The sequence below is a fragment of the Balaenoptera borealis genome (assembly GCF_965194805.1).
Source record: "Balaenoptera borealis genome assembly, chromosome: 2".
Lineage (NCBI taxonomy): Eukaryota > Metazoa > Chordata > Mammalia > Artiodactyla > Balaenopteridae > Balaenoptera > Balaenoptera borealis.
Genome location: NC_138867.1, coordinates 97,868,882 through 97,893,528, shown reverse-complemented (window position 1 = coordinate 97,893,528; position 24,647 = coordinate 97,868,882). Strand labels below are relative to the sequence as shown.

Below are 24,647 nucleotides of genomic sequence, written 5' to 3'. Positions count from 1 at the left end.
ACTTCAGATCCAGTTCTTATACCAAAGCCATGAGGCACATGCAGACCATACAGGAACACTCACACACAAGGACACTCTTTTAAAACTGGAATAGGTAACTGTTTCACCTAACGTCATAGAGAAAGAGATAGTTAAGAAAATATGAGAAGGCAGGGGAATTTGTTACAAACAAAAGAACAACAACAACAAAAAAACCCCTGAAAAAACAATGGAAGAAATAAAGATAAATAATTTACCAGATAAAAGAGTTCAAAGCATTAGTAGTAAGAATGCTAACTAATTTAGGGAAAGGAATATATGAGCACAGTGAGAATTTTAACAAGGAACTAGAAAATATATATTTTAAAAAACCTGTCAGAAACAAAGAATATAGTAAGTGAAATGAAAAACAGACTAGAAGGAATTAACAGCAGACTAGGTGGTATAGAAGAATACTTAAGTGATCTGGAAGACAGAATAATGGAAATCACCAAATCATAAGACCAGAAAGAAAAACAAATTTTTAACAATGAGGACATTTAAAACATCTCTGGGATAACATCAAGCATCTGCATTATAGGAGTCCAAGAATGAGAAGAGACATTGAAAGGATATGAAAATGTATTTGGTTTGATGAAATGATGGCTGAAACCTGAACACAGAAACAAATATCCAGGTACAGGAAGCACAGAGAGTCCCAAACAAGATGAACCAAAAGATTACCACACCAAGACATATCATAATTAAAATGGCAAAAGTTAGAGAGAGAATTCTAAAGAGAAAAACAAGTAGTCACATAAAGGGAATGCCCATAAGGCTACCAACTGATATTTCTGCAGAAACTTTACAGGACAGAAGGGAATGATATGATACATTAAAAGTGCTGAAAAGGAACAACCTACAACCTAGGATACTGTACCCACTATGATTATCATTTAGAATTGAAGGAAAGATAAATAACTTCTCACACAAGAAAAAACTAAAAATTTATCAATACTAAACTGACCCTAAAAGAAATGTTAAAGGGCCTTCTCTGAGTGAAAAAGAAAAGGCTACAGCAAAAAGAAAGAATCTATAGCAAAGGAAGCATCCCACTAGTAAAAGGAAATATATAGTGAGTGCTCTGAATGAACCACATCAATAAGCTAGTATAAAGATTAAAAAACAAAAAATCATAAAATCAACTATACATGTAATAAACAATGGATAAACATGAAGATGTAAACTATGACATAAAAAACACAAAATGTTGGAGAGGGAAGTCAAAAACTGTAGATCTTTTAGAATGTCATTGAACTTAAATGACCACCACTTTGAAACAAGTAGATGTAATTATAGGTCAAAATATACAAACCTTATAGTAACCACAAATCAAAAATCTAGAATATATACACAAAATCTAGAGAGAAAGGAACACAAGAATACCACTAAGGCAATCCTCAAACCACAACAGAAGAAACTAAAAGAAGAAGGAACAGAGAAAAACTACAAAAACAAACAAAATACAAGTAGCAAAATGGCAATAAATACATATCTATGAACAATCACTTTAAATGTCAATGGACTAAACGCCTCAATCAAAAGACACAGGGTGGCTGATTGGATAAAAAAACAAGGCATTTATATAATGTCTACAACAAACCATTTCAGAGCTAAAGACATACACAGACTGAAAGTGACTGGAGATTGGAAAAAGATATTTCATGCAAATGGAAACCACAAGAAAGCAAGCTAGACTTTAAAATAAAAGCTATAACAGAAGACCAAAAGAGGCATTGTGTAATGATAAAGGCATCAATATAAGAAGAGGCTAGATATTACACTCATTAATGTATATGCAGCCAATACAGTAGCACCTAAATATGTAAAGCAAATACTAATGAACATTAAAAAAGAAGTTGACAATAACACAATAATACTAGGGGACTTTACATTCCACTTACCTCAATGGACAGATCATTCACACAGATAATCAATAAGGAAACAATGGTGTTATATGACACATTAGACCAGTAGGACTTAATAGATATCTACAAAACATTCCATCCAAATATAGTGGAATACACCTTCTTTTCAAGTGCACAAGGAACAGTCTGCAGGATAGATCACATACTAGGGCACAAAACAAGTCTCAACAAATATACAAGGATAGAAATTATATCAAGCATTTTTTCCAACCACAACAGTATGAAACGAGAAATCAATCACAGGAAAAAAATGGGAAAGACACAAACACGTGCAGACTAAATAACATGTTATTAAAAACCCCAAGAGTCAATGAAGAAATAAAAAAGGAAATCAGAAAATACTTCAAGACAAATAAGAATAAAAATAAAACTTTCCAAAATGTATGAGACTAGGAAAAGCAATTCTAAGAGAGGAGTTTATAGTGACACAGGCCTACCTTTAAGAAACAAGAAAAACCTGCAAATCTCAAATAAACCACCTAACCTACTACCTAAAGTATAATTAGAAAAAGAACAAAATAGAGACCACAAAACCATAGGAAAAGAAAGATCTGGGTTTTTTTAAAAGAAAAACAAAATTATAAGCCTTTAGACAGGCTCATCAGGAACAAAAAAGAGAGGACCAAAAGTGAGAAATGAAAGAAGAGAGTTAACAACCAGTATCACAGAAATACAAAAAAAAAAAAAAAAAATCATGCAAATACTATGAAAAGTTATAAGCTAACAAATTGGAGAGCCTAGAAGAAATGAATACATTTCTAGAAACATACTATCTTCCCAGAGTGAATAAAGAAGAAACAGACAACCTGAACAGACCAATCACTAGTAGTTAAATTTGTCATCAAAAAACTCCCAGCAAAGAAAAGTCCAGGACTGGATGGATTCACAGGGAAATTATACCAAACGTGTAAAGAAGAGCTAATACATATTAGCTGTTCAAAAAATTGCCAGGAGAGAATACCCCCAAATTCTTTCTACAAGGCCACCATTACCCTGATTCCAAAACCAGACAAATACACTACAAAAAATAAGAAGAAAGGAAATTACAGGCCAATATCTCTAATAGATATTGATGCAAAATCCTCAACAAAATATTATGAACCAAATTCAACAACATATAAAAAGGATCATGCAGCATGATTAAGTGTAATTTAGTCCAGGGATGCAAGAATGGCTCAATATCTGTAAATGAATCAGTATGATATACCACATTAACAAAAGGAAGGCTAAAAATCACAGGAAAATCTCAGTAGATGCACTTGAAAAATTTAACATTCATTCATGATAAAAACTCTCATCAAATTTGTTATAGAGGAAACATATCATGACATAATAAAAGCCATTTATGACAAACCCACAGCTAACATCATACTACAGGGAGAAAAGTTGAATGAAAGCTTTCCTCTAATATCAGGAAGAAGAAAAGAATGTCCCATCTCACCACTTCTATTTAATGTAGTATTGGAAGACCTAGCCACAGCAATCGGACAAGAAAAGAAATAAAATATATCCAAATTGGAAGGGAAGAAGTTAACTGTCACTATTTGCAGATAACATGATACTATATATGGAAAATCCTAAAGTCCCCACCAAAAAACTACTAGAACTAATAAATGAATTCAGTAAAGTTGCAGGATACAAGATTAATATACATAAATCTGTTGCTTTTTCTATACACTAATAATGAACTATCAGAAAGAGAAAGCAAGAGAACAATCCCATTTAAAACGGCATGAAAAGGAATAAAATGCCTAGGAATAAACTTAACCATGGAGGTGAAAGACTTATACTCTGAAAACTATAAAACACTGAAGGAAATTGAAGATGAGTTGGAGTAATGGAATGATATCCTGTGTTCACAGATTGGAAGTATTAATATAGTTAAAATGTCCACGCTACCCAAAGTAATCTACAGATTCAGTGCAATTCCTATCAAAATACCAATGAAACTTTTCACAAAACTAGAAAAAATAATCCTACTATTTATATGGAGCCACAAAAGACCCTGAATTGCCAAAGCAACCTTGAGAAAAAAGAACAAAGCTGGAGGTATTACGCTCCCTGATTTCAGACTATACTATGAAGCTACAGCAAACAAAATAGTATGGTACTGGCACAAAAACTGACACATAGGTCAAGGGAACTAAATAGAGATCCCAGAAGTGAACCAACACACTTATGGTCAATTAATCTATGACAATGGAGGCAAGACTGTACAATAGAGAAAAGACAGTCCAATAAGTGGTGATGGGAAAACTGGACAGCTGTATGTAAAAGAATAAAATTATAACATTTTCTCACACCTTATTAAAAAATAAACTCAGAATGGATTAAAGACCTAAATGTAAGATCAGAAACCATGAAATTCCTAGAAGAAAACATAAGCAGAATACTCTTTGACATAAATAGTAGCAGCAATACTTTTTAATCTGTCTCCTACGCTAAGGAAAAGAAAGTAAAAATAAACAAATAGGACCTAATTAAACTTAAAAGGGTTTGCATAGCAAAGGAAACTATCAATAGAAGGAAAGGAAAATCTACCAAGTGGGAAAAATATTTGCAAGTGACACGATTGATGAGGGGTTAAAATCCAAAATAAATATAGAGCTCATACAACTCAATATCAAAAAAACCCAATTAAGAAATGGGCATAAGACCTGAATAGACATTTTTGCAAAGAAGACATACAGATGGCCAACAATCACATGAAAAGATGCTCAACATCACTAATCATCAGGGAAATGCAAATCACTTCACACCTGTCAGAATGGCTACCACCAAAAAGACCACAAAAAACAAATGTTAGTGACGATGTGGAGAAAAGGGAACTTTAGTACACTATTGGTAGGAATGGAAATTGGTGCAGCCAACATGGAGGTGCCTCAATAAACTAAAACAGAACTACCAATGATCTAGCCATTCAACTCCTGGGGACATATCCAAAGAAAATAAAAACACTCATTTGATAAGGTACATGCACCCCATTGTTCATAGCAGCATTATTTATAATAGCCAAGACATGAGAGCAAACTAAGTGTCCATCAACAGATAAATGACAAAAGAAAATGTGAGATACTTACATATACATGTATATATATATACATATATATATATATATGTTCCACATATATTATATATATACACACTACACAAACACAAATAGACATACATACACACACAATGAAACATTACTCTGCCATAAAAAAGAATGAAATTTTGCTATTTGTGACAACACGAATGTATCTGTGTGATATTATGCTTAGTGAAATGTTAGACAGAGAAAGGCAAATACTGTATGTTATCACTTTATGTAGAAACTAAAAGATAAAACAAATTAATGAATATAACAAAACAGAAATAGACTCACAGATATAGAGAACAAACTAGTGATTACCAGTGGAAAAGGGGAAGTGGGGAGGGGTAAGGTAGCAGTAGGGGATTAAGAGGTACAGACTACTATGTATAAGATAAACTACAAGGATATATTGTAATATAGGAAATATAGCCAATATTTCATAAAATCTTTAAATGGAGTATAATCTATAAAAATATTGAATCACCATGTTGTCTACTTCTAACTAATATAACATTGTAGATCAAATATACTTCAACAAAAAAAGAAATTAAAATTAAATATTGAGAGTCAAATCAAGTTCCAAGTTCTGTCTAACGAATATGGTTATGTTAGTATTTAATTTATTGCTGTTTTTTATTATTTTGTTTTCATGACTTAAATATCAAATTATACTGTAGTATACAATGAAAAGTCTAATTCTCACCCCTGCAGTCATCTGCCCACTAACCATCTCTTTCTCATGTCATCTCTTTTCTTAATATTCTAAGAATTCTTCCAGGGTTTCTGTATTCAAATACATACAGATAAAAACACATTTTAAAAAAATTGCTCCCTTTCTTATAAAAAGAAAACAGAGACTATGTACCATTCTGCATTTTTTTCCATTTAAAGTTTTTTCAGAAATTTTTTCACATCAATACATAAATAGCATCTCCATTATTCTTCTTGCCACATAGTATTCTATTATATATACATGTATACTAATTATCTAACCAGCCCTTGCCAGTGAACATTTGGGACATTTTTAACACTTCCCAATCAAGCAAGATGATTAATAATCAGGAACGTATCTCAGTTTGTTTTTACTTCTGCAGGTTAAATGTGGGATAAATTTCTAGGCATTTATATAGGAAATATAAAGCATTGAAAAAGGGTAGAAATTAGAACAGGCCTCACATTTCTACACAGCAACCATCAGTGACAGAATACAGTGGGAATCGTCTTGTCTCCCACGTTAATTATACCCAGATAATATGGTGTTCAAGTAAAGGATCATCATGCAGAAAACCTCAAATATGCGTAACCTTGAATCATTCATGGAATGACCATTTGGAAACTAAACCCGATCAATGACTTGAATGAAAAAAAATTAAAAGTTTTAATGATGAGATTTGAATATTTTTGAACATGAAACCAATAGAAGTACTAAGTATTATATAAATTATCGTTAACAGAGCAAAATATAAATACTATGTAAAAACAATAATAAAAATAACAAAGTAAGATGAAAGAATGAAGTGGAGAGCTATTCTGAGGTTCTAATATTTACATTTGCATAGCAAGGAATCAATCAGACTCATCTAAAGTTAAAGTGTAAAAGTGAAAAAATGAGGGTTCTAATTTCAGTGTTGCCCTCATAGTCTCTTTTAGTTAGAATAATCTTTTATAAATTAAAGTCTTGTAGTAAAATACTTGGAATTACAGAACACTTTGTGTTTTCTTTGTTATTCTCAATGTTTAAAATAAGTAAAATTAAATGTAATAATTTTATTATAAATTAGATATTAGATTATAATATAATCAAATTACAATCAAGTATTATTTTTAAAATCTCTGTGTACCTATCTTTCTAGTTATATTTTGCATATATACAAAAAAAAAGATGATATCCGCCATTAAGTTCTCACAATATAAGTAATGGTAAGTTATGAATGGTGACTTGTAATTTTATTCTTACACTTTATTTGTTGCCTATTTCTGTATACTATGACTTTCTTAAAATCTTTGTAAAAGGCAAGTATTTTTTAAAATATGATTCTTAAATAAAATGTATTAACTATTTTAAATCACATAAGGGGAATGCATTCACTGTGGCCTTTTCAATAATTTTCTTATTAGAAACAAATTCCCCAATAATTAGGAAATTACTAAATAAAGCATCATCAAGCAAATTGACTGCTGTGTAAAACATACATGGTAATTTTAAAGCCTGTGGATCAGCAAAGAACAATGTCCATTATGTGATGTTAAATGGAAAAAAAAAAGTCAGAAAATATATAGGTGCATTGTGAATCCAAGTATTTAAAATGTAACAATAGATAGATAATACAAATGTATTAAAAATTCTTTTGAACTAGGGTAGTGGTGATGTGTGTGACTGCTTTCTCTTTCTAATGTTTTTTGTAATTTTGCTAATAGTCTTTTTTGGGGGGTTTTATTTGTACTCTTTTACAATACGAAAGAGTTTACATTAACACCCAAATGCCTTAACTAACCCACAGTTTTTTATGGCTTTCACAGAATTGATGTTATGAATTTATGTAGCTATTTCTTGTAGAACAGTTTTGACATACATGAGTCCAAAAAGCTTGTCTGCCATCATTTATAGCAGGTCAACTGTTTGCTCAAAGAAATCTACTAAGCCAATTCTTTATTTTTAATTTTTGTTTAACTTATGAACATATCCTAGAGAGTGATAAGAACACATTAAATATCATTATCCAGAATTTTCTCTTGAAGTAAGATAATATGGACAACATTGGAAATGTGAGAACATATGCTTTTGATTTCGGATGGCTTCTAATTTTGGACTTTTTATTTATAACACCCTGAGATTTGAACATGAATTTAATTCAAATGGATCCTTCATTCAAGATACTGAAAAAAGCATATCTAATTTTAAATGATTATATTTTTGCAGATTATAATCAGAAGGAAGGAGAGGTAGAAATGTAAGAATTTCTATCACCTGCACAAAGCTTGCAAAATGTACAGCTGCACAGCAGGTCATTATCGACTCAGCCTTGAATCCTGAATTCTGTTTTGTTAAAGTTGAATACAACCTATTATTTCCCATGAAACAATGAAGCTGTTAGCTACATACTATACTTTTTTTTTTTTCTTTTTCCTTTTAATGTCTTGTATGTGGGTTCTCTTTCACAAGCTAAACAATTCTTCCAGTGGTGCCATGTGAACAATGGAAGTTATTGACTTTGCTCTTCCCTTGCTGGTTGCTCTACACCAAAGGGTTGCTGAGACATATTTACTCTGCCCTCTGTGGACCCCACAAGGAAGTGTGTTAATATCTTTCATTATTTTTCAGGTCTTCTGGGGGGCAGCTTGATACCCATATAGATTATCAGATTACAATTTGTAAGGAGTGACAATAAAAATGGTACTGAAATTGACTGCTATGCACCCATTATATTTTCCTGGAGAGAGACACAAAAAAGGAGGCAACTTAAACACTGACTACAAGTGTTGTCAACACTATCACATCCTTGTTGGTGTCCCTAATGGGTCCTCTTTTTCCAGAACCCTGGCAGAAGTGAGAAATGGAACAGCACCAGATGTTTTTCTTTAGTGGATTGCCTGCCGGCTATATTCCTACAGAACTTAGCAAATCAAAAATAGCATTTTTCAACAAGCCCTTTGTGTCCCTCTCTCCTGCTTCACAAAAATAGCATTAATAAATCGCACTAGCACAGGAAGGGGGAGGAAGAGTAGGGAACGAGTGTGAAATCTTACACTTAGTAACTAAAATAAAACTTTTGAGTGTTTGTTCTATTCAAGACATTATTTTATTTAAAAAAAAATAGAAAGCATTGGGGGTGGCAGATAAAAACTTTTTATATCATGTCATCTCATTGCTATCTTTTCACATTAGAAAGAACAGAATTCCTGAAAGCAAGTTACACAGAATGAAACACAGGCATGCATCAGAGAGGGATCTAAGACTATCTTATGCAATAGGAAAAAGGATACTTGAGATAAGGCTTTCATCTTATGATTATTTCCCAGAATATTTACTGAAACAGGAAACCCTGGCTTTCTGTTTGGCCACTGCTAAGTAGTCAAGCCCACCAGGACTTCCGACCTACAGAACTACGAGATCACAAATGCATGTTGTTGTAAGCTGCTGAGTTTGTGGTAATTTATTACACAGCACTAGAAAACAACTACACGTAAATGATATCCTTTTCCCCTTCTAGAAGCATCTTGACGGGAAAAACTGTTTTATTCCCAGCTCAATATTCAGCACCTAGCGGAGTGCCTGGCGTATACAGTAGATGTTCAATAAAGATTTGCTGAATGAATGAGCAGTGGTGACATGTTCCTGAATGCTGCGAAGTAATTCTGTAATCAACTGCAGAAGCAAAAAAGAATGCTTACTAAACTGGCCTTGGCTGTAGTATTCAAATACTAGAGGTAGATTTTAAAAGATTGTTTGGTCTTAGAACAGAAAGCCGTTAGATCAGAACCAAAGTAACAGGAAACCCTATTAACCTGGATTTCCCACACATACACACCTTGCAGTCTATATACTTTTAGCAGAAAGAGAAAGACATAAAGACATGTCTGGTTTAAATCAATTACAAGAATCAACCGAAAACTATCACAACGTCAAGAGTAAGTCAGGCTCAAAGTGTAGTAGTTGAAAATCATTTGAGTCAAAGCCTAGACACTTGATTACTACTCTGAGCTTGGTCATTAATGAAGTGAGTAGATTTAGGTAAATAACTAAGTTTAGGGCCTGAGGATGTTCGTCTTAAAAAAATGAAGGAGTTGCAAAGATCCCTTGCAATGAAAACAGCATGTTTCTCTAGCCTAGAGCTTGTTCACAATGAGTATCACCCCTACCGGGGCTATGCAGGCCAACTGACTTGTTCTATCTGACCAGGGCAATGCGCTTAAAAGTTCCTTGCTTTCAAACTGGATTGGCCACACCTGGGAGCTTGTTAAAAATGCAGGAACCCTGGCCCCAACTTAAAACTACTGATTCAGTATCCGAAATTTTAACAAGCTCCCCAGGTAACTCTCTGCATGTTACAGTTTGAGAAGTAGCAACCTAGTTGACCAGAGGGCGTATTACTTTCCACGTATTAAACCCACCCACCCGAGCTATTAATTTACTTGAATGGCCCAAGGAGGCATTTTTGTTTTTTTTGATTCCCTACATCTTTTAATGTGTAAAGGTTAAAACTAGGCTTTGAAATCAATCCTAATGGGTAGGAATCTAGTTCCAACACTAAGGCACTGTGTCACTGACATTTTATATAGCCCCAGTGAACTTAACCACTTAGTAGGGCTAATGTGAAGATGAAACAAAATTATTTATGCAGAGGACTGAACATAGAATCTAGCACATGGAATACTTTCAGTAAGTGAGAGCTGACCATCATCACTGTCATTATTATTATGACTGCCATACGGTGACAGCCAGAATCAACATCATTAAATAGGTAACAGATTCCTCACCATCAAATAAAGTATGTTTATTATATTCACCCAAAATATTCCTGGCACCGTCTAGAGGACCAAGTCGTAATATCATCTGAATGCACATTGAGAAATCACTAATATAAGCTTTTTCTTATCTTCAGAGACACCACCGAGATTTGTGAGGTGAATATGTGACAGCATCTTCTAATAGAACCCAATTGTTGGAGGATATATTTAGGAACTGATCAAACAACTCTTTGTCCAGAACAGGGCAGCAAGTTTGGAAAATCAACTAGATTCATAAGGAAAACAGCTTTTGGTCATAAAGACAAAATTCCAAATTGAGGGAAATCCCAGTGAGTTAGTCACTGAGAAAAAATTCCTCTATGAGGAATGATTTCAGCCAGAAATTGTGGAAAAGAAAATGACAATAATGTTCTTGATATACAATGTGATATCATTAGCGACAATCAGCTCACTTACTGTTGATTACTTCAGTGAAGTCATATACAATAACTTTGCCTCCTAAAGGATATAAATGGAAAACAGATACACATGTTCAAATAAATTCTTCAACTCTATGTATTGATGCTGCTTTACAGAATTAGTTTGCTCATGAGAATTCAAAAGTAAATAAGCTGTATAAAGCACATCTCTCTGTCTCAGGTTTCAGAAGGTGATGGAGATCACAATATTTAGCTCCAGACACTAATGTCCATATTAGTTAAATGTCATTTTAAAATCAATCATGATCAATGTCCAACCCATTCTTCTCATGTGACACATCACTGGCTGGCTTAGCAAAAGAACTTGTATTACATCTGCTATTGTCACTTGCAATCCCAACCAATTGTGAACTAACCATGAGAAGCTCACAGATACTTCACAGTACTGACAAACACAGAAGTCTCAGGGCTGGGTGGCAGTAAGTCTTAAAGATCAACCAATCAATCATGTGAAGGCTCTGAACTTGAGTAAACCATTTCTAGAAAGCCTCAGGCATATAGCAAGTCAGGAAGAAAAGCAAACTAAGTGGGGTGGGGGGGACCCAAAGTGAAAAGGTTAAAGCAGGTAAAACACCCACCCCCTGCCACAGACACTCCAGGTCTAACCCTCATTAAAATTTTACCCTCTGGGTTCTATTTGATGGCAGGTATTTCTAGGTCTTTCTATGCTCTGCACCTTCTGAACATCTGCTTTTGCAGACTAGAGGGAAGTTTCTTTATCATATCCAAAAATGTTTAACAGGCAAACATCTAGACAAAGTTCCCTCATCCTTTTTTTATCTTCTCTTGAGTGCAAACTCGTAAGGCATTTTCCCCCTTAATTCTTCATATTACATTAGAATACAATGAACATAAAATACTTTTTTTCCACACTCATTCTACTATATGAAAACTAATTACTAATGAAGAAGTTATTATGCCAATCCCTCTTCATTTAAGTAAGAGTCCCACACACCTGAAGAATTATAATGGTCCTTTATTCCAAATGGTGCAGACATCATATATATAATTTAATAGAAACCATTTCAGTTCAAGGGTACAGTGCTGCATTTATGAAAAGAGACCACCCTTATAGAGGCTCCTGTTACACTCCAATGGTTTCATTGTCAAAATTATATAATAGGATAAAAGTTGGATTGAAAGGGAGGGTCAGTGGGGGGAGAAGTGGGAGGGAGTAAGCCAAGTGGCTATACCCAGGATTTCTCAGTCCATAACAATCAAAAAACTACCAGAAACAAAATTCTCATTTTCCTCAAGGTCCTATAATTAGCAAAGCTCATAATGGTCTGCAGATTCTAGTTCCTTGTAGGTGGGAAGGTTTAGAAAAGAATGCACCAAAGAAACGGAATTCATAGGCCAAGAAGCTGTTGTCACAGCAGTTTCACAAACTGCTCATTCCCTTCCTCCTTCTCTTCCACACGCCTTCTCAGCCCCTTCTCCCTGTGCCTTGTTTCTCCCCCTACAATGTGTGGCTACAAAACAGCTCCCTGTGTGTCTGCCCCTGTACACCCACATCAAGTCCCCTCTCCTCTGCCTCTGGTTCCCATTTCTTAAGCCCATTGTTGGGAGGGTCAGCATATGTTAGAGGCTGAAATACAAGTCTTGGAACTAAAACACTTGGAGGTGAGGAAAAAGTTGGAATGATAACTTGAAAAACTTTGCTTTAGCCAGTTTCCTCTCCCTAAATACAACTGTTGTAATTATACTCTGTTTTCCATATCTTTCATTGCTCTAAAGTAGAATGAATTTTCTTAGCTTTATTTTTTTCTCTCCCCGTTCTTCTCCTTATTCTCTTCCTCCTCATCCTTTGTGCGTGTGTGTGTGTGCTAATTCCAATATAATTCTTCATCTTTGGCAGGTTCCACCACCCGTTTTCTGAATTATGTCTTGACTTTACATTTGGCTGACAAAAGAACTATGTCTACATTCTTCTACTCCCTTGTTCCAAACTGCATTTTTTTTTTTTTTACTAATTAAAGGAGAATGCCGATTACCTCTTTTGCTATTAATGATGTATTTCACACGTTAGCGTATACAGTCAATTCTTTTTATTTGCAGTAGTTCTGTTCCATCAAGTCACTGTGAACAACGAATCAGTGAATACTGAAACACTGCTCCTAGGGAATATATGCAGTTAGGTTCCTGCAAGACTCTGGTCACAATATTTTCATCAACTGATCACACTATATAACCTTGTTTATGTGTGTTTAAAGACACCTTATTTAACATATATTGTTTATTCATTAGCATTGGACTCCGGACCAACGGCAGTATAAGTCACTACTGCACAAAGTTTATCTAACACCCCTATTTTATCCGTAAGATACATCACAGCCTTCTTGAACACTAGATAGCATTTCAGAGCTGTGCATACACTATTTTAAACAACAAAATCATCATCAAAAGCACAAAAATGTGAAAACTGTACCACTAAATAGATCATGATAAGGGCATTTGTTTACAGTAAGAGAAGTGAAACAAGAAGGCAGAGTATCACTTTCTTCGACCTCAACTAGGAATGTGTGAATCACATTCAAATTTTTGCCACTCTGTGCATATCCACGAATGACCAGCAAAGCCCTGTGGGTACTGATTTTGGCTTACAAATAAATGTTAGCAAGTAAGCGAATTTACAAATACAGAAGTCACAAAGAATGAGCATTGAATGTAGTTGCTTTTGGACAGAGTATATATCTCATATAAACATGTTGCTATTTGTCTCACTAGACATTTTGGTTCATCAGATTGTGAATCAGCATTGAGTTAGGGGTAAATAATTGAATAATTACTTGTGTTTCATTTCCTTAGCTAAAGGCTCTTCATGAGAAATTAAGAGATATTGTAGTCTATTATTGCAAAACAGTAGTTGCCATTGAATACAGTAGAGATCTGGTTGTTCTTGCTATTGTTTTTCTCCCAAAAGGCTCAAGAGCGATGAAGAATGTATTTCAAAACATGGGCTACTGAAAGCAGAAGTAGGGGCCTTGAGACTAGAAGCACCAAAGTGCTGGGTCCTGTGAGCCCCTGAGACATGTGGAACAGTACCTTAGGAGTATTTGTTATAGGAAAGGAAAGCAAACAAGTGAATTTAAACAAATGGAGAGGAGGGTCAAATGTAGTAAAATTATTATAGTGAGGCCAGGTAATAGGAAGTTTTGAGTTAGGTAAAATCAGCAAAGCAAAAGCTTTTTGCAGAGCTTTTGCCTAGGACCATATGCTGAGCATAATGTTAGAAGTTGTTTGCCTTGCAGGCCAGGCATATTAATACACGGAAGACTGGGCCCAGAGGGGAACAACAGAAGCCTACTGCAGTAACCTAGAAAAATACAGCTGAGAAAAATGAAGTATCAGAGCAATCTGTGAAAGCCATTTTGGGAATTAGAAAATATTTTTGAATTAATTTAAGAGGTAGGTAAAAATAGATTCATTGAAAATGATTCTTACATTTTGAATTAGTTGAATAGAGAAATGGCCACACCATTGATAGAACTAGGGGAAACTGAGAGGAGCATTGAGAGAAGCTAAGGATTCCAGAAGTAATCTAACTCATGGATGAATTCAATACGTCATCCACGAGAGATGATTTTCTCCTAATTTTAGTGACACGAAACATTTTTTTTTTTTTTTTTACAAAGCAGTATGTTTTATAGTTGGTTTAGAGAGGCTAATTATTATTCAGTACTTCCTTACTCAAATACTTCCTTTTAAAAATTCTACCCATGTGCATTACCACTGTCACTTGGAGCACCTCAAAAGTCTTCCTTCTCTTCTCCATACTGGTCATGTGTACAGATGTTTGAAGTGAATTATCAAGCATATCCTTAGTCTCCTGTTCCCAAGGTAAATACTCCTAGCTTCCTTAATCATTTCTCTCATCACATAGATTCCAGGCCCTTCATCATTTTAGGTCTTCTTCTCTGGAGGTTCCCAGGTTTAGCAGTGTTGCATTAATCTGCATTGCTCAGAAATTAACATAAGTTGGAAGAATACACTATAAGTGTGGGATAGAGTGGAATTGCTTCAGTTTTGAAATACAGTGATTTTTGATGCCTAAGACCCTCAGACAAGTATCAAGAAGGGAACAAAGTCCAATCCTACCCACCTACACTTAACCTGTATTTTTGCAACTAGACTTTAGGACCTAAATCCAGAATTTTACATAGCCGAGGACCAGCGACTATGCCCTGAAAATGTCTGATGTTAGACAACAAGAGAAGTAGGACACAGGAAAAGCAGAACAAGCTAGCAAAGAAAATGAAGAGATAATGGGGAGAAAGCAGGGAGAGCCAGAACAGCAAAGGATCAAAACATTAAGTGAAACAAGTTTCAAAATGAAAGAAGGTATAAACACATCAAAAGCTAAAAAAGGATGTTTAAAAATGGGAAGGCTGAAGAAAGGCTTTTATATTTAGCAATAAAATGGTCTGGTCTTGAAGAAAGCAATCTCGGAACCATGCTAGCGAGGGAGTTCAATTTTAGGGGTTAGGAAGAAGTTAGCAAAGAAGCTGCACAAAGTCCAGATATCACACAACATGGAAATCAGAGAAAGCAGGAGAATCCGACAGTAGCCAGAAGCGTCATACGGTCGCACTTAAGTCATGTCCTCTAACTTGATGTCATTTGTAATTCTCTCAGGGCATTTCAGGTTCTGAATCTCTAAAACAAAATGATTCAAAAAAAAAAGTCTGTCATATAGAGTAAAGTAAGTGGGAAAGAGAAAAACAAATACCATATGCTAACACATATATATGGAACCTAAAAAAAAAAAAATGGTTCTGAAGAACCTAGGGTAAGGACAGGAATAAAGACGCAGATGTAAAGAATGGACTTGAGGACACGGGGAGGGGGAAGGGTAAGCTGGGACGAAGTTAGAGAGTGGCATGGGCTTATATACACTACTAAATGTAAAATAGATAGCTAGTGGGAAGCAGCTGCATAGCACAGGGAGATCAGCTCGGTGCTTTGTGACCACCTGGAGGGGTGGAATGGGGGGGGTGGGAGGGATACCCAAGAGGGAGGGGATATGGGGATATATGTATATGTATAGCTGATTCACTTTGTTATACAGCAGCAACTAACACAACATTGTAAAGCAACTATACTCCAATAAAGATGTTAAAAAAAGAAAAGAAAAAAACAAATTCTTACTCAGGCAACAATACAATTACACATGCATACAAAGCAAAATGCTGTAATGTTTTAAATAAATGATCAAGAGGACGTGAATTCCGCCACCCCACCCCACCCCCACCCCAGAATAACCTTGTGAATTCATGATAGTGTGTGGTTTCAATTATAGAACTCCATTCCTGCAACTGCTTCACAAGTTGCAGAGACATCACCTCATATTTGGGTCAGTTATTTTAAAATTTCTCCTTAAAATATACTACTATTATATGATGATATTATTTTAGGGCTTGCAGGTTTTCAAACACAAATTAAGGAAAAGTATTTATTTGAATACTTTGCCTCAGATTCACTTTTGTTTCAGTAATTTTATACTTTGAACACACACTAATATCTAATGTATAAATTGTCAGAAGCCACAAAAAGCTTACAGTAATATTGTCAGGGCCATATCCATTTTTAAAAAACACAATTCTAAAATTAAACTGGCCAAGTCTTCCTTTTCCCCATCAATCACTTAAGATGAAAAATAAAAAGAATTTTCAAGGGGAACCTTAATGTACTTATACTGAGAATACAAACTGGTAAAATTGTATAGGGGAGCAATTTGGTAGAAGGCAGGTCAATTGTGCTTATATATAGCCTCAGTCCAATCATTCCACCCCTGAGTGTGTACCTCAGAGAAACGCTCACAATTCCATAAGGGGTTATGAATGAATGTTTTTGCTTCAGAGTTGCTATGATAGCAGGGCATCAGGGGTAACCTAGATATTCAACGCTAGGAGACTGGATAAGTAAAATGAGGTGGATGTATATAATATACAACACCACAGAGCAGTAAGAAGCAAAGACATAGATATGTTTGTTAATATGAATACATTTTAACAAAATAGTTAAGTAAAAAAATAGTGAAAGAATGAAATCTACACTGCAGTATCATTTAAGAAAATAAAACACATAGATATATAAATCATTACGGTATTATCTCTCAAGGCTACGTAGAGTGTGAAGGAAATACAAATGAGGGTGGGAGATGAAAGAAATAATAAAATATAATAAAAACAAGTGCAATAAACTTAGAATGGTGATTAAATCAACACTGAAACTAGTTAAAACTCTAGAAATTTTGAAGTCACTGTGGGGTACAAAATGTTCAGTGATATGTTAAAATAGGAGTAGGCAGAAAAGGAAAATATATACAAAATACATTTCTCATTGCCCTCTAAAATATTTCATGTCACTCTCAGGAAAACAGAAACATTATATATTATGTATATAATAAGTTATGAGTAAGCAAATATATCATTAATTCAAACAATGTTTATTGTGGCACATAGTCAAAATATGATATTTTTCTTTCTGTATGGATTATGTAGTTATTGCCAACTACTGGAAACAAGATAAAGTGGCTTTGCAGAATCCCATGTTTCAAGCCTAGACCAAATACCTGACGATGTTATGATGCCCTTGTGTGAGGAGCAGCATTACTGTGGCTCCTCAGCCTCCAGAATCTTAGAATTTTGGAATCTTAGAATCTTAAATCCCCCAATTTTTGGTACATCATATCAGAAGTAGCAACCACATTCTCTGAATTTCTCAGAAAAAATCTTTCGACATTCTTTCTTCCAGAAATGTAAACAAAGCAATCAGCTTTGAGTTTCAAATAGCTGATTATGCTCGGTTATAACTTAATATGCTGCTTATAAAGACTAAATTGTAGGAACAAAACACATAACACCATTCATACTCACATTATATGCCAAGCACCATTCTTAGCAACATTAACTAGCATTTGCTCAGTAACTACTATGAGAGACCCTTGTGTTTACAATCTCACATTGTCCTCTTAATAATTCTACACAATAGTTACTATTAGAAATAATTTAAAGAAAAAAAATGAGGGCTGGGGAGATGAAGTAGTTTTCAACTGTAACACAGCTACAAACTGACAAACTAGACCTTAACCATCGTAAGTATGAGCCTCCACCCTAAATTGTTTTTCTTTTAACATCTTTATTGGAGTATGATTGCTTAACAACAGTGTGTTAGTTTCTGCTGTATCACAAAGTGAATCAGCTATACATATACATACATCCCCATATCCCCTCCCTCTTGCATCTCCCTCCCACCCTCCCTATCCAACACCTCTAGGTGGTCACAAAGCACCAAGTTGATCTCCCTGTGCTATGAGGCTGCTTCCCACTAGCTACCTGTTTTACATTTGGTAGTGTATATATGTCCATGCCACTGTCCCACTTCAACCCAGTTTACCCTTCCCCCTCCCCACGTCCTCAAGTCCATTCTTTACATCTGTGTCTTTATTCCTGTCCTGCCCCTAGGGTCTTCAGAAACATTTTCTTTTTTTTTTGGATTCCATATATATGTGTTAGCATATGGTATTTGTTTTTCTCTTTCTGACTTACTTCACTCTGTATGGCAGACTCTAGGTCCATCCACCTCCCCACAAATAAATCAATTTCATTTCTTTTTATGGCGAGTAATATTCCATTGTATATATGTGCCACATTTTCTTTATCCATTCATCTGTCGATGGACACTTAGGTTGCTTCCATGTCCTGGCTACTGTAAATAGAGCTGCAATGTAAATTGTGGCACATGACTCTTTTTTTAAAAATTAATTAATTAATTGATTGATTGATTGATTGATTTTTGGCTGTGTTGGGTCTTCGTTTCTGTGCGAGGGCTTTCTCTAGTTGCAGCAAGCAGGGGCCACTCTTTATCACGATGCACAGGCCTCTCACTATCGCGGGATCTCTTGTTGCGGAGCACAGGCTCCAGACGCGCAGGCTCGGCAATTGTGGCTCACGGGCCTAGTTGCTCCGCGGCATGTGGGATCTTCCCAGACCAGGGCTCGAAACCGTGTCCCCTGCACTGGCAGGCAGATTCTCAACCATTGTGCCACCAGGGAAGCCCACGTGACTCTTTTTGAATTATGGTTTTCTCAGGGTATATGCCGAGTAGTGGGATTCCTGGGTCGTATGGTAGTTCTGTTTTTAGTTTTTTAAGGAACCTCCATACTGTCCTCTACAGTGGCTGTATCAATTTACATTCCCACCGACACTGCAAGAGGGTTCCCCCTTCTCTCCACACCCTCTCCAGCATTTATTGTTTGCAGATTTTTTGATGATGGCCATTCTGACCAGTGTGAGGTGATACCTAATTGTAGTTTTCATTTGCATTTCTCTAATGATTAGTGATGTTGCGCATCCTTTCATGTGTTTGTTGGCAATCTGTATATCTTCTTTGGAGAAATGTCTACTTAGGTCCTCTGCCCATTTTTGGATTGGGTTTGTTTTTTTGATATTGAGCTGCATGAGCTGCTTGTAAATTTTGGAGATTAAGCCTTTGTCCGTTGCTTCATTTGCAAATATTTTCTCCAATTCTGACAGTTGTCTTTTTGTCTTGTTCATGGTTTCCTTTACTGTGCAAAACTTTTAACTTTCATTAGGTGCCATTTGTTTATTTTTGTTTTTATTTCCATTTCTCTAGGTGGTGGATCAAAAGGATTTGTTGTGAATTATGTCATAGAGGAAAATATAGGCAGAACACTCTTAAGAGTTTTATAGTGTCTGGTCTTACATTTAGGGCTTTAATCCATTTTGAGTTTATTTTTGTGTATGGTGTTAGGGAGTGTTCTAATTTCATTCTTTTACATGTAGCTATCCAGTTTTCCCAGCACCACTTATTGAAGAGGCTGTCTTTTCTCCATTGTTTATTCTTGCCTCCTTTATCAAAAATAAGGTGACCATATGTGTGTGGGTTTATCTCTGGGCTTTCTAACCTGTGCCATTGATCTATATTTCTGTTTTTGTGCCAGTACCATACTGTCTTGATGACTGTAGCTTTGTAGTATAGTCTGAAGTCAGGGAGCCTGATTCCTCCAGCTCCATTTTTCTTTCTCAAGATTGCTTTGGCTATTCGGGGTCTTTTGTGTTTCCATACACATTGTGAAATTTTTTGTTCTAGTTCTGTGAAAAATGCCAGTGGTAGTCTGATAGGGATTGCACTGAATCTGTAGATTGCTTTGGACAGTATAGTCATTTTCACAATGTTGATTCTTCCAATCCAAGAATATGGTATATTTCTCCATCTGCTTCTATCATCTTTAATTTCTTTCATCAGTGTCTTATAGTTTTCTGCATACAGGTCTTTTGTCTCCTTAGGTAGGTTTATTCCTAGGTATTTTACTCTTTTTGTTGCAATGGTTAATGGGAGTGTTTCCTTAATTTCTCTTTCAGATTTTCCATCATTAGTGTATAGGAATGCAAGAGATTTCTGGCATTAATTTTGTATCCCACTACTTTACCGAGTTCACTGATTAGCTCTAGTAGTTTTCTTTTAGCATCTTTAGGATTTTCTATGTGTAGTATCAAGTCGTCTGCAAACAGTGAAAGTTTTACTTCTTGTTTTCTGATTTGGATTCCTTTTATTTCTTTATCTTCTCTGATTGCTGTGGCTAAAACCTCCAAAACTATGTTGAATAACAGTGGTGAGAGTGGGCAACCTTGTCTTGGTCCTGATCTTATGGAATGGTTGCAGTTTTTCACCACTGAGAACGATGTTGGCTGTGGGTTTGTCAAATATGGCCTTTATTATGTTTTGGTAAGTTCATTCTAAGTCTACTTTCTGGAGCGTTTTATCATAAATGGGTATTGAATATTGTTGAAAGCTTTTTCTGCATCTATTGCGATTATCATATGGTTTTTATTCTTCAATTTGTTAATATGGTGTATCACATTGATTGATTTGTGTATATTGAAGAATCCTTGCATTCCTGGGATAAACCCCACTTGATCATGGTGTATGATCCTTTTAATGTCCTGTTGGATTCTGTTTGCCAGTATTTTGTTGAGGATTTTTGAATCTATGTTCATCAGTGATATTGGTCTGTAGTTTTCTTTATTTGTGACATCTTTGTCTGGTTTTGGTATCAGGGTGATGGTGGCCTCGTAGAATGAGTTTGGGAGTGTTCCTCCCTCTGCTATATTTTGGAAGAGTTTGAGAAGGATAGGTTTTAGCTCTTCTCGAAATGTTTGATAGAAATTGCCTGAGAAGCCATCTGGTCCTGGGCTTTTGTTTGTTGGAAGATTTTTAATCGCAGTTTCAATTTCAGTGCTTGTGATTGGTCTGTTCATTTTTTCTATTTCTTCCTGGTTCAGTCTCAGAAGGTTGTGCTTTTCTAAGAATTTGTCCATTTCTTCCAGGTTGTCCATTTTATTGGCATAGAGTTGCTTATAGTAGTCTCTCATGATCCTTTGTATTTCTGCAGTGTCAGTTATTACTTCTCCTTTTTCATTTCTAATTCTATTGAGTCTTCACCCTTTTTCTCTTGATGAGTCTGGCTAATGGTTTATCAATTTTGTTTATCTTCTCAAAGAACCAGCTTTTACTTTTATTGATCTTTGTTATTGTTTCATTTCTTTTTCATTTATTTGTGATCTGATCTTTATGATTTCTTTCCTTCCGCTAACTTTGGGGTTTTCTTTTTCTTTCTCTAATTGCTTTAGGTGTAAGGCTAGGTTGTTTATTTAAGATGTTTCTTGTTTCTTGAGGTAAGATTGTATTGCTATAAACTTCCCTCTTAGAACTGCTTTTGATGCATCCCATGGGTTTTGGGTCGTCGTGTTTTCATTGTCATTTGTTTCTCGGTATTTTTTGATTTCCTCCTTGATTTTTGCAGTGATCTCTTGGCTACTTAGTAGTGTATTGTTTAGCCTCCATACGTTTCTATTCTTTACAGATTTTTTCCTGTAATTGATATCTAGTCTTACAGCATTGTTATCAGAAAAGATACTTGAAATGATTTCAATTTTCTTAAATTTACCAAGGTTTGATTTGTGACCCAAGATATGATCTATCCTGGAGAATGTTCCATGAGCACTTGAGAAGGAAGTGTATTCTGTTGTTTTTGGATGGAACGTCCTATAAATATCAATTAAGTCCATCTTGTTTAATGTGTCATTTAAAGCTTGTGTTTCTTAATTTACTTTCATTTTGGATTTTCTGTCCATTGGTGAAAGTTAGGTGTTAACTTTCCTTACTATTATTTTTTTTTTTAATTTTATTTATTTATTTATTTATTTATTTATTTATTTTTGGCTGTGTTGGGTCTTCGTTTCTGTGCGAGGGCTTTCTCTAGTTGCGGCAAGTGGGGGCCACTCCTCATCGCAGTGCGCGGGCCTCTCACTGTCGCGGCCTCTCTTGTTGTGGAGCACAGGCTCCAGACGCGCAGGCTCAGTAATTGTGGCTCACGGGCCCAGCTGCTCCACGGCATGTGGGATCCTCCCAGACCAGGGCTCGAACCCGTATCCCCTGCACTGGCAGGCAGACTCTCAACCACTGCGCCACCAGGGAAGCCCCTTCCTTACTATTATTGTGTTACTGTCAATTTCCCCTTTTAGGGCTGTTAACATCTACCTTATGTATTGAGGTGCTCCTGTGTTGGGTGCATAAATAAGTACAATTGTTATATCTTCTTCTTGGATTGATGCCTTGATCACTAGGTACTGTCCTTCTTTGTCTCTTGTAATAGTCTTTGTGTTAAAGTCTATTCTGTCTGATATGAGAATTGCTACCCCAGCTTTCTTTTGATTTCCATTTGCATGGAATATCTTTTTCCATCCCCTCACTTTCAGTCTATACGTGTCCCTAGGTCTGAAGTAGGTCTCTTGTAGACAGCATATATATGGGTCTCCTTTTCGTATCCATTCAGCCAGTCCAAGTCTTTTTGTTGAAGCATTTAATCCATTTACATTTAAGGTAATTATCGATATGTATGTTCCTATTACCATTTTCTTAATTGTTTTGGGTTTGTTATTCTAGGTCTTTTCCTTCTCTTGTGTTTCCTGCCTAGAGAACTTCCTTTAGCATTTGTTGTAAAGCTGGTTTGGTGGTGCTGAATTCTCTTAACTTTTGCTTATCTGTAAAGGTTTTAATTTCTCCATCGAATCTGAATGATATCCTTGCTGGGTAGAGTAATATTGGTTGTAGGTTTTTCCCTTTCATCACTTTAAATATGTCCTGCCACTCCCTTCTGGCTTGCAGAGTTTCTGCTGAAAGATCAGCTGTTAACCTTATGGGGATTCCCTTGTATGTTATTTGTTGCTTTTCCCTTGCTGCTTTTAACTTTTTTTCCCTTGTATTTAATTTTTAATAGTTTGATTAATATGTGTCTTGTCATGTTTCCCCTTGGATTTATCCTGTATGGGACTCTGCTCTTCTTGGAGTTGATTGACTATTTCCTTACCCATATTAGGGAAGTTTTCCACTATAATCTCTTCAAATATTTTCTCAGTCCTTTTTTCTCCTCTTCTTCTGGGACCCCTATAATTGGAATGGTGGTTGATTTAATTTTGTCCCAGAGGTCTCTGAGACTCTCCTCAATTCTTTTCATTCTTTTTTCTTTATTCTGCTTTGCAGTAGTTATTTCCACTATTTTATCTTCCAGGTCACTTATCCTTTCTTCTGCCCCAGATATTCTGCTATTGATTCCTTCTAGAGAATTTTTAATTTCATTTATTGTGTTGTTCACCATTTTTTGTTTGCTCTTTACTTCTTCTAGGTCCTTGTTAAATGTTTCTTGTATTTTCTCCATTCTGTTTCCAAGATTTTGGATCATCTTTACTATCATTACTCTGAATTCTTTTTCAGGTAGACTGCCTATTTCCTCTTCATTTGTTTGGTCTGGTGGGTTTTTACCTGGCTCCTTCATCTGCTGTGCATTTCTCTGTGTTCTCATTTTGCTTAACTTACTCTGTTTGGGGTCTCCTTTCCACAAGCCACAGTTTTGTAGTTCCCGTTATCTTTGATGTCTGCCCCAGTGGGTAAGGTTGGTTCAGTGGGTTGTATAGGCTTTCTTGTGGAGGGGACTGGTGCCTGTGTTCTGATGGATGAGGCTGGATCTTCTGTTTCTGGTGGGGAGGACCGTGTCTGTTGGTATGTTTTGGGGTGTCTGTGAACTTATTATAATTTTAGGCAGCCTCTCTGCTAATGGGTGGGGTTGTGTTCCTGTCTTGCTAGTTGTTTGGCATGGGGTGTCCAGCACTGGAGGCTGCTGGTCATTGAGTGGAGTTGGGTCTTAGCATTGAGATGGAGATCTCTGGGAGAGCTCTTGCCGATTGATATAACGAGGTGCCAGGAGGTCTCTGGTGGACCAATGTCCTGAACTCAGCCCTCCCACCTCAGAGGTTCAGGCCTGACACCTGGCCAGAGCACAAGACCCTGTCAGCCACACAGCCAGGTACGTGGGGATTTTTTTGCCTTTTGGGAAGTCTGAGGTCTTCTGCCAGTGTTCAGTAGGTGTTCTGTAGGAGTTGTTCCACATGTAGATATATTTTTGATGTATTTATGGGGAGGAAGGTGATCTCCACGTCTTACTCCTCTGCCATCTTCAGATGGATGAATCTCATTCAAAGATTCAATGCTTACAACTTTACATCCTCCAAATCCAGCAAAAATCACTTTCAATGGAAACCCACTGCACAATTGCTTAGGATTATTTTCTGTTGTCTGAAACTCTTCTTGTGCAAG

The 24,647-nt window shown here is 35.9% G+C and overlaps 1 long non-coding RNA gene across 1 annotated transcript in view; it reads left to right on the top strand.

The window, feature by feature from the left end:
• The first annotated feature begins 248 nt into the window (after nucleotides 1-248).
• The window catches only part of LOC309622584, a 1,043,817-nt gene continuing 1,019,418 nt past the window's right edge, over nucleotides 249-24,647 (top strand). The window contains exon 1 of the long non-coding RNA XR_014241001.1: nucleotides 249-1,227. This is a non-coding gene — a long non-coding RNA (uncharacterized lncRNA). The remainder of the gene's footprint in view (nucleotides 1,228-24,647) is intronic.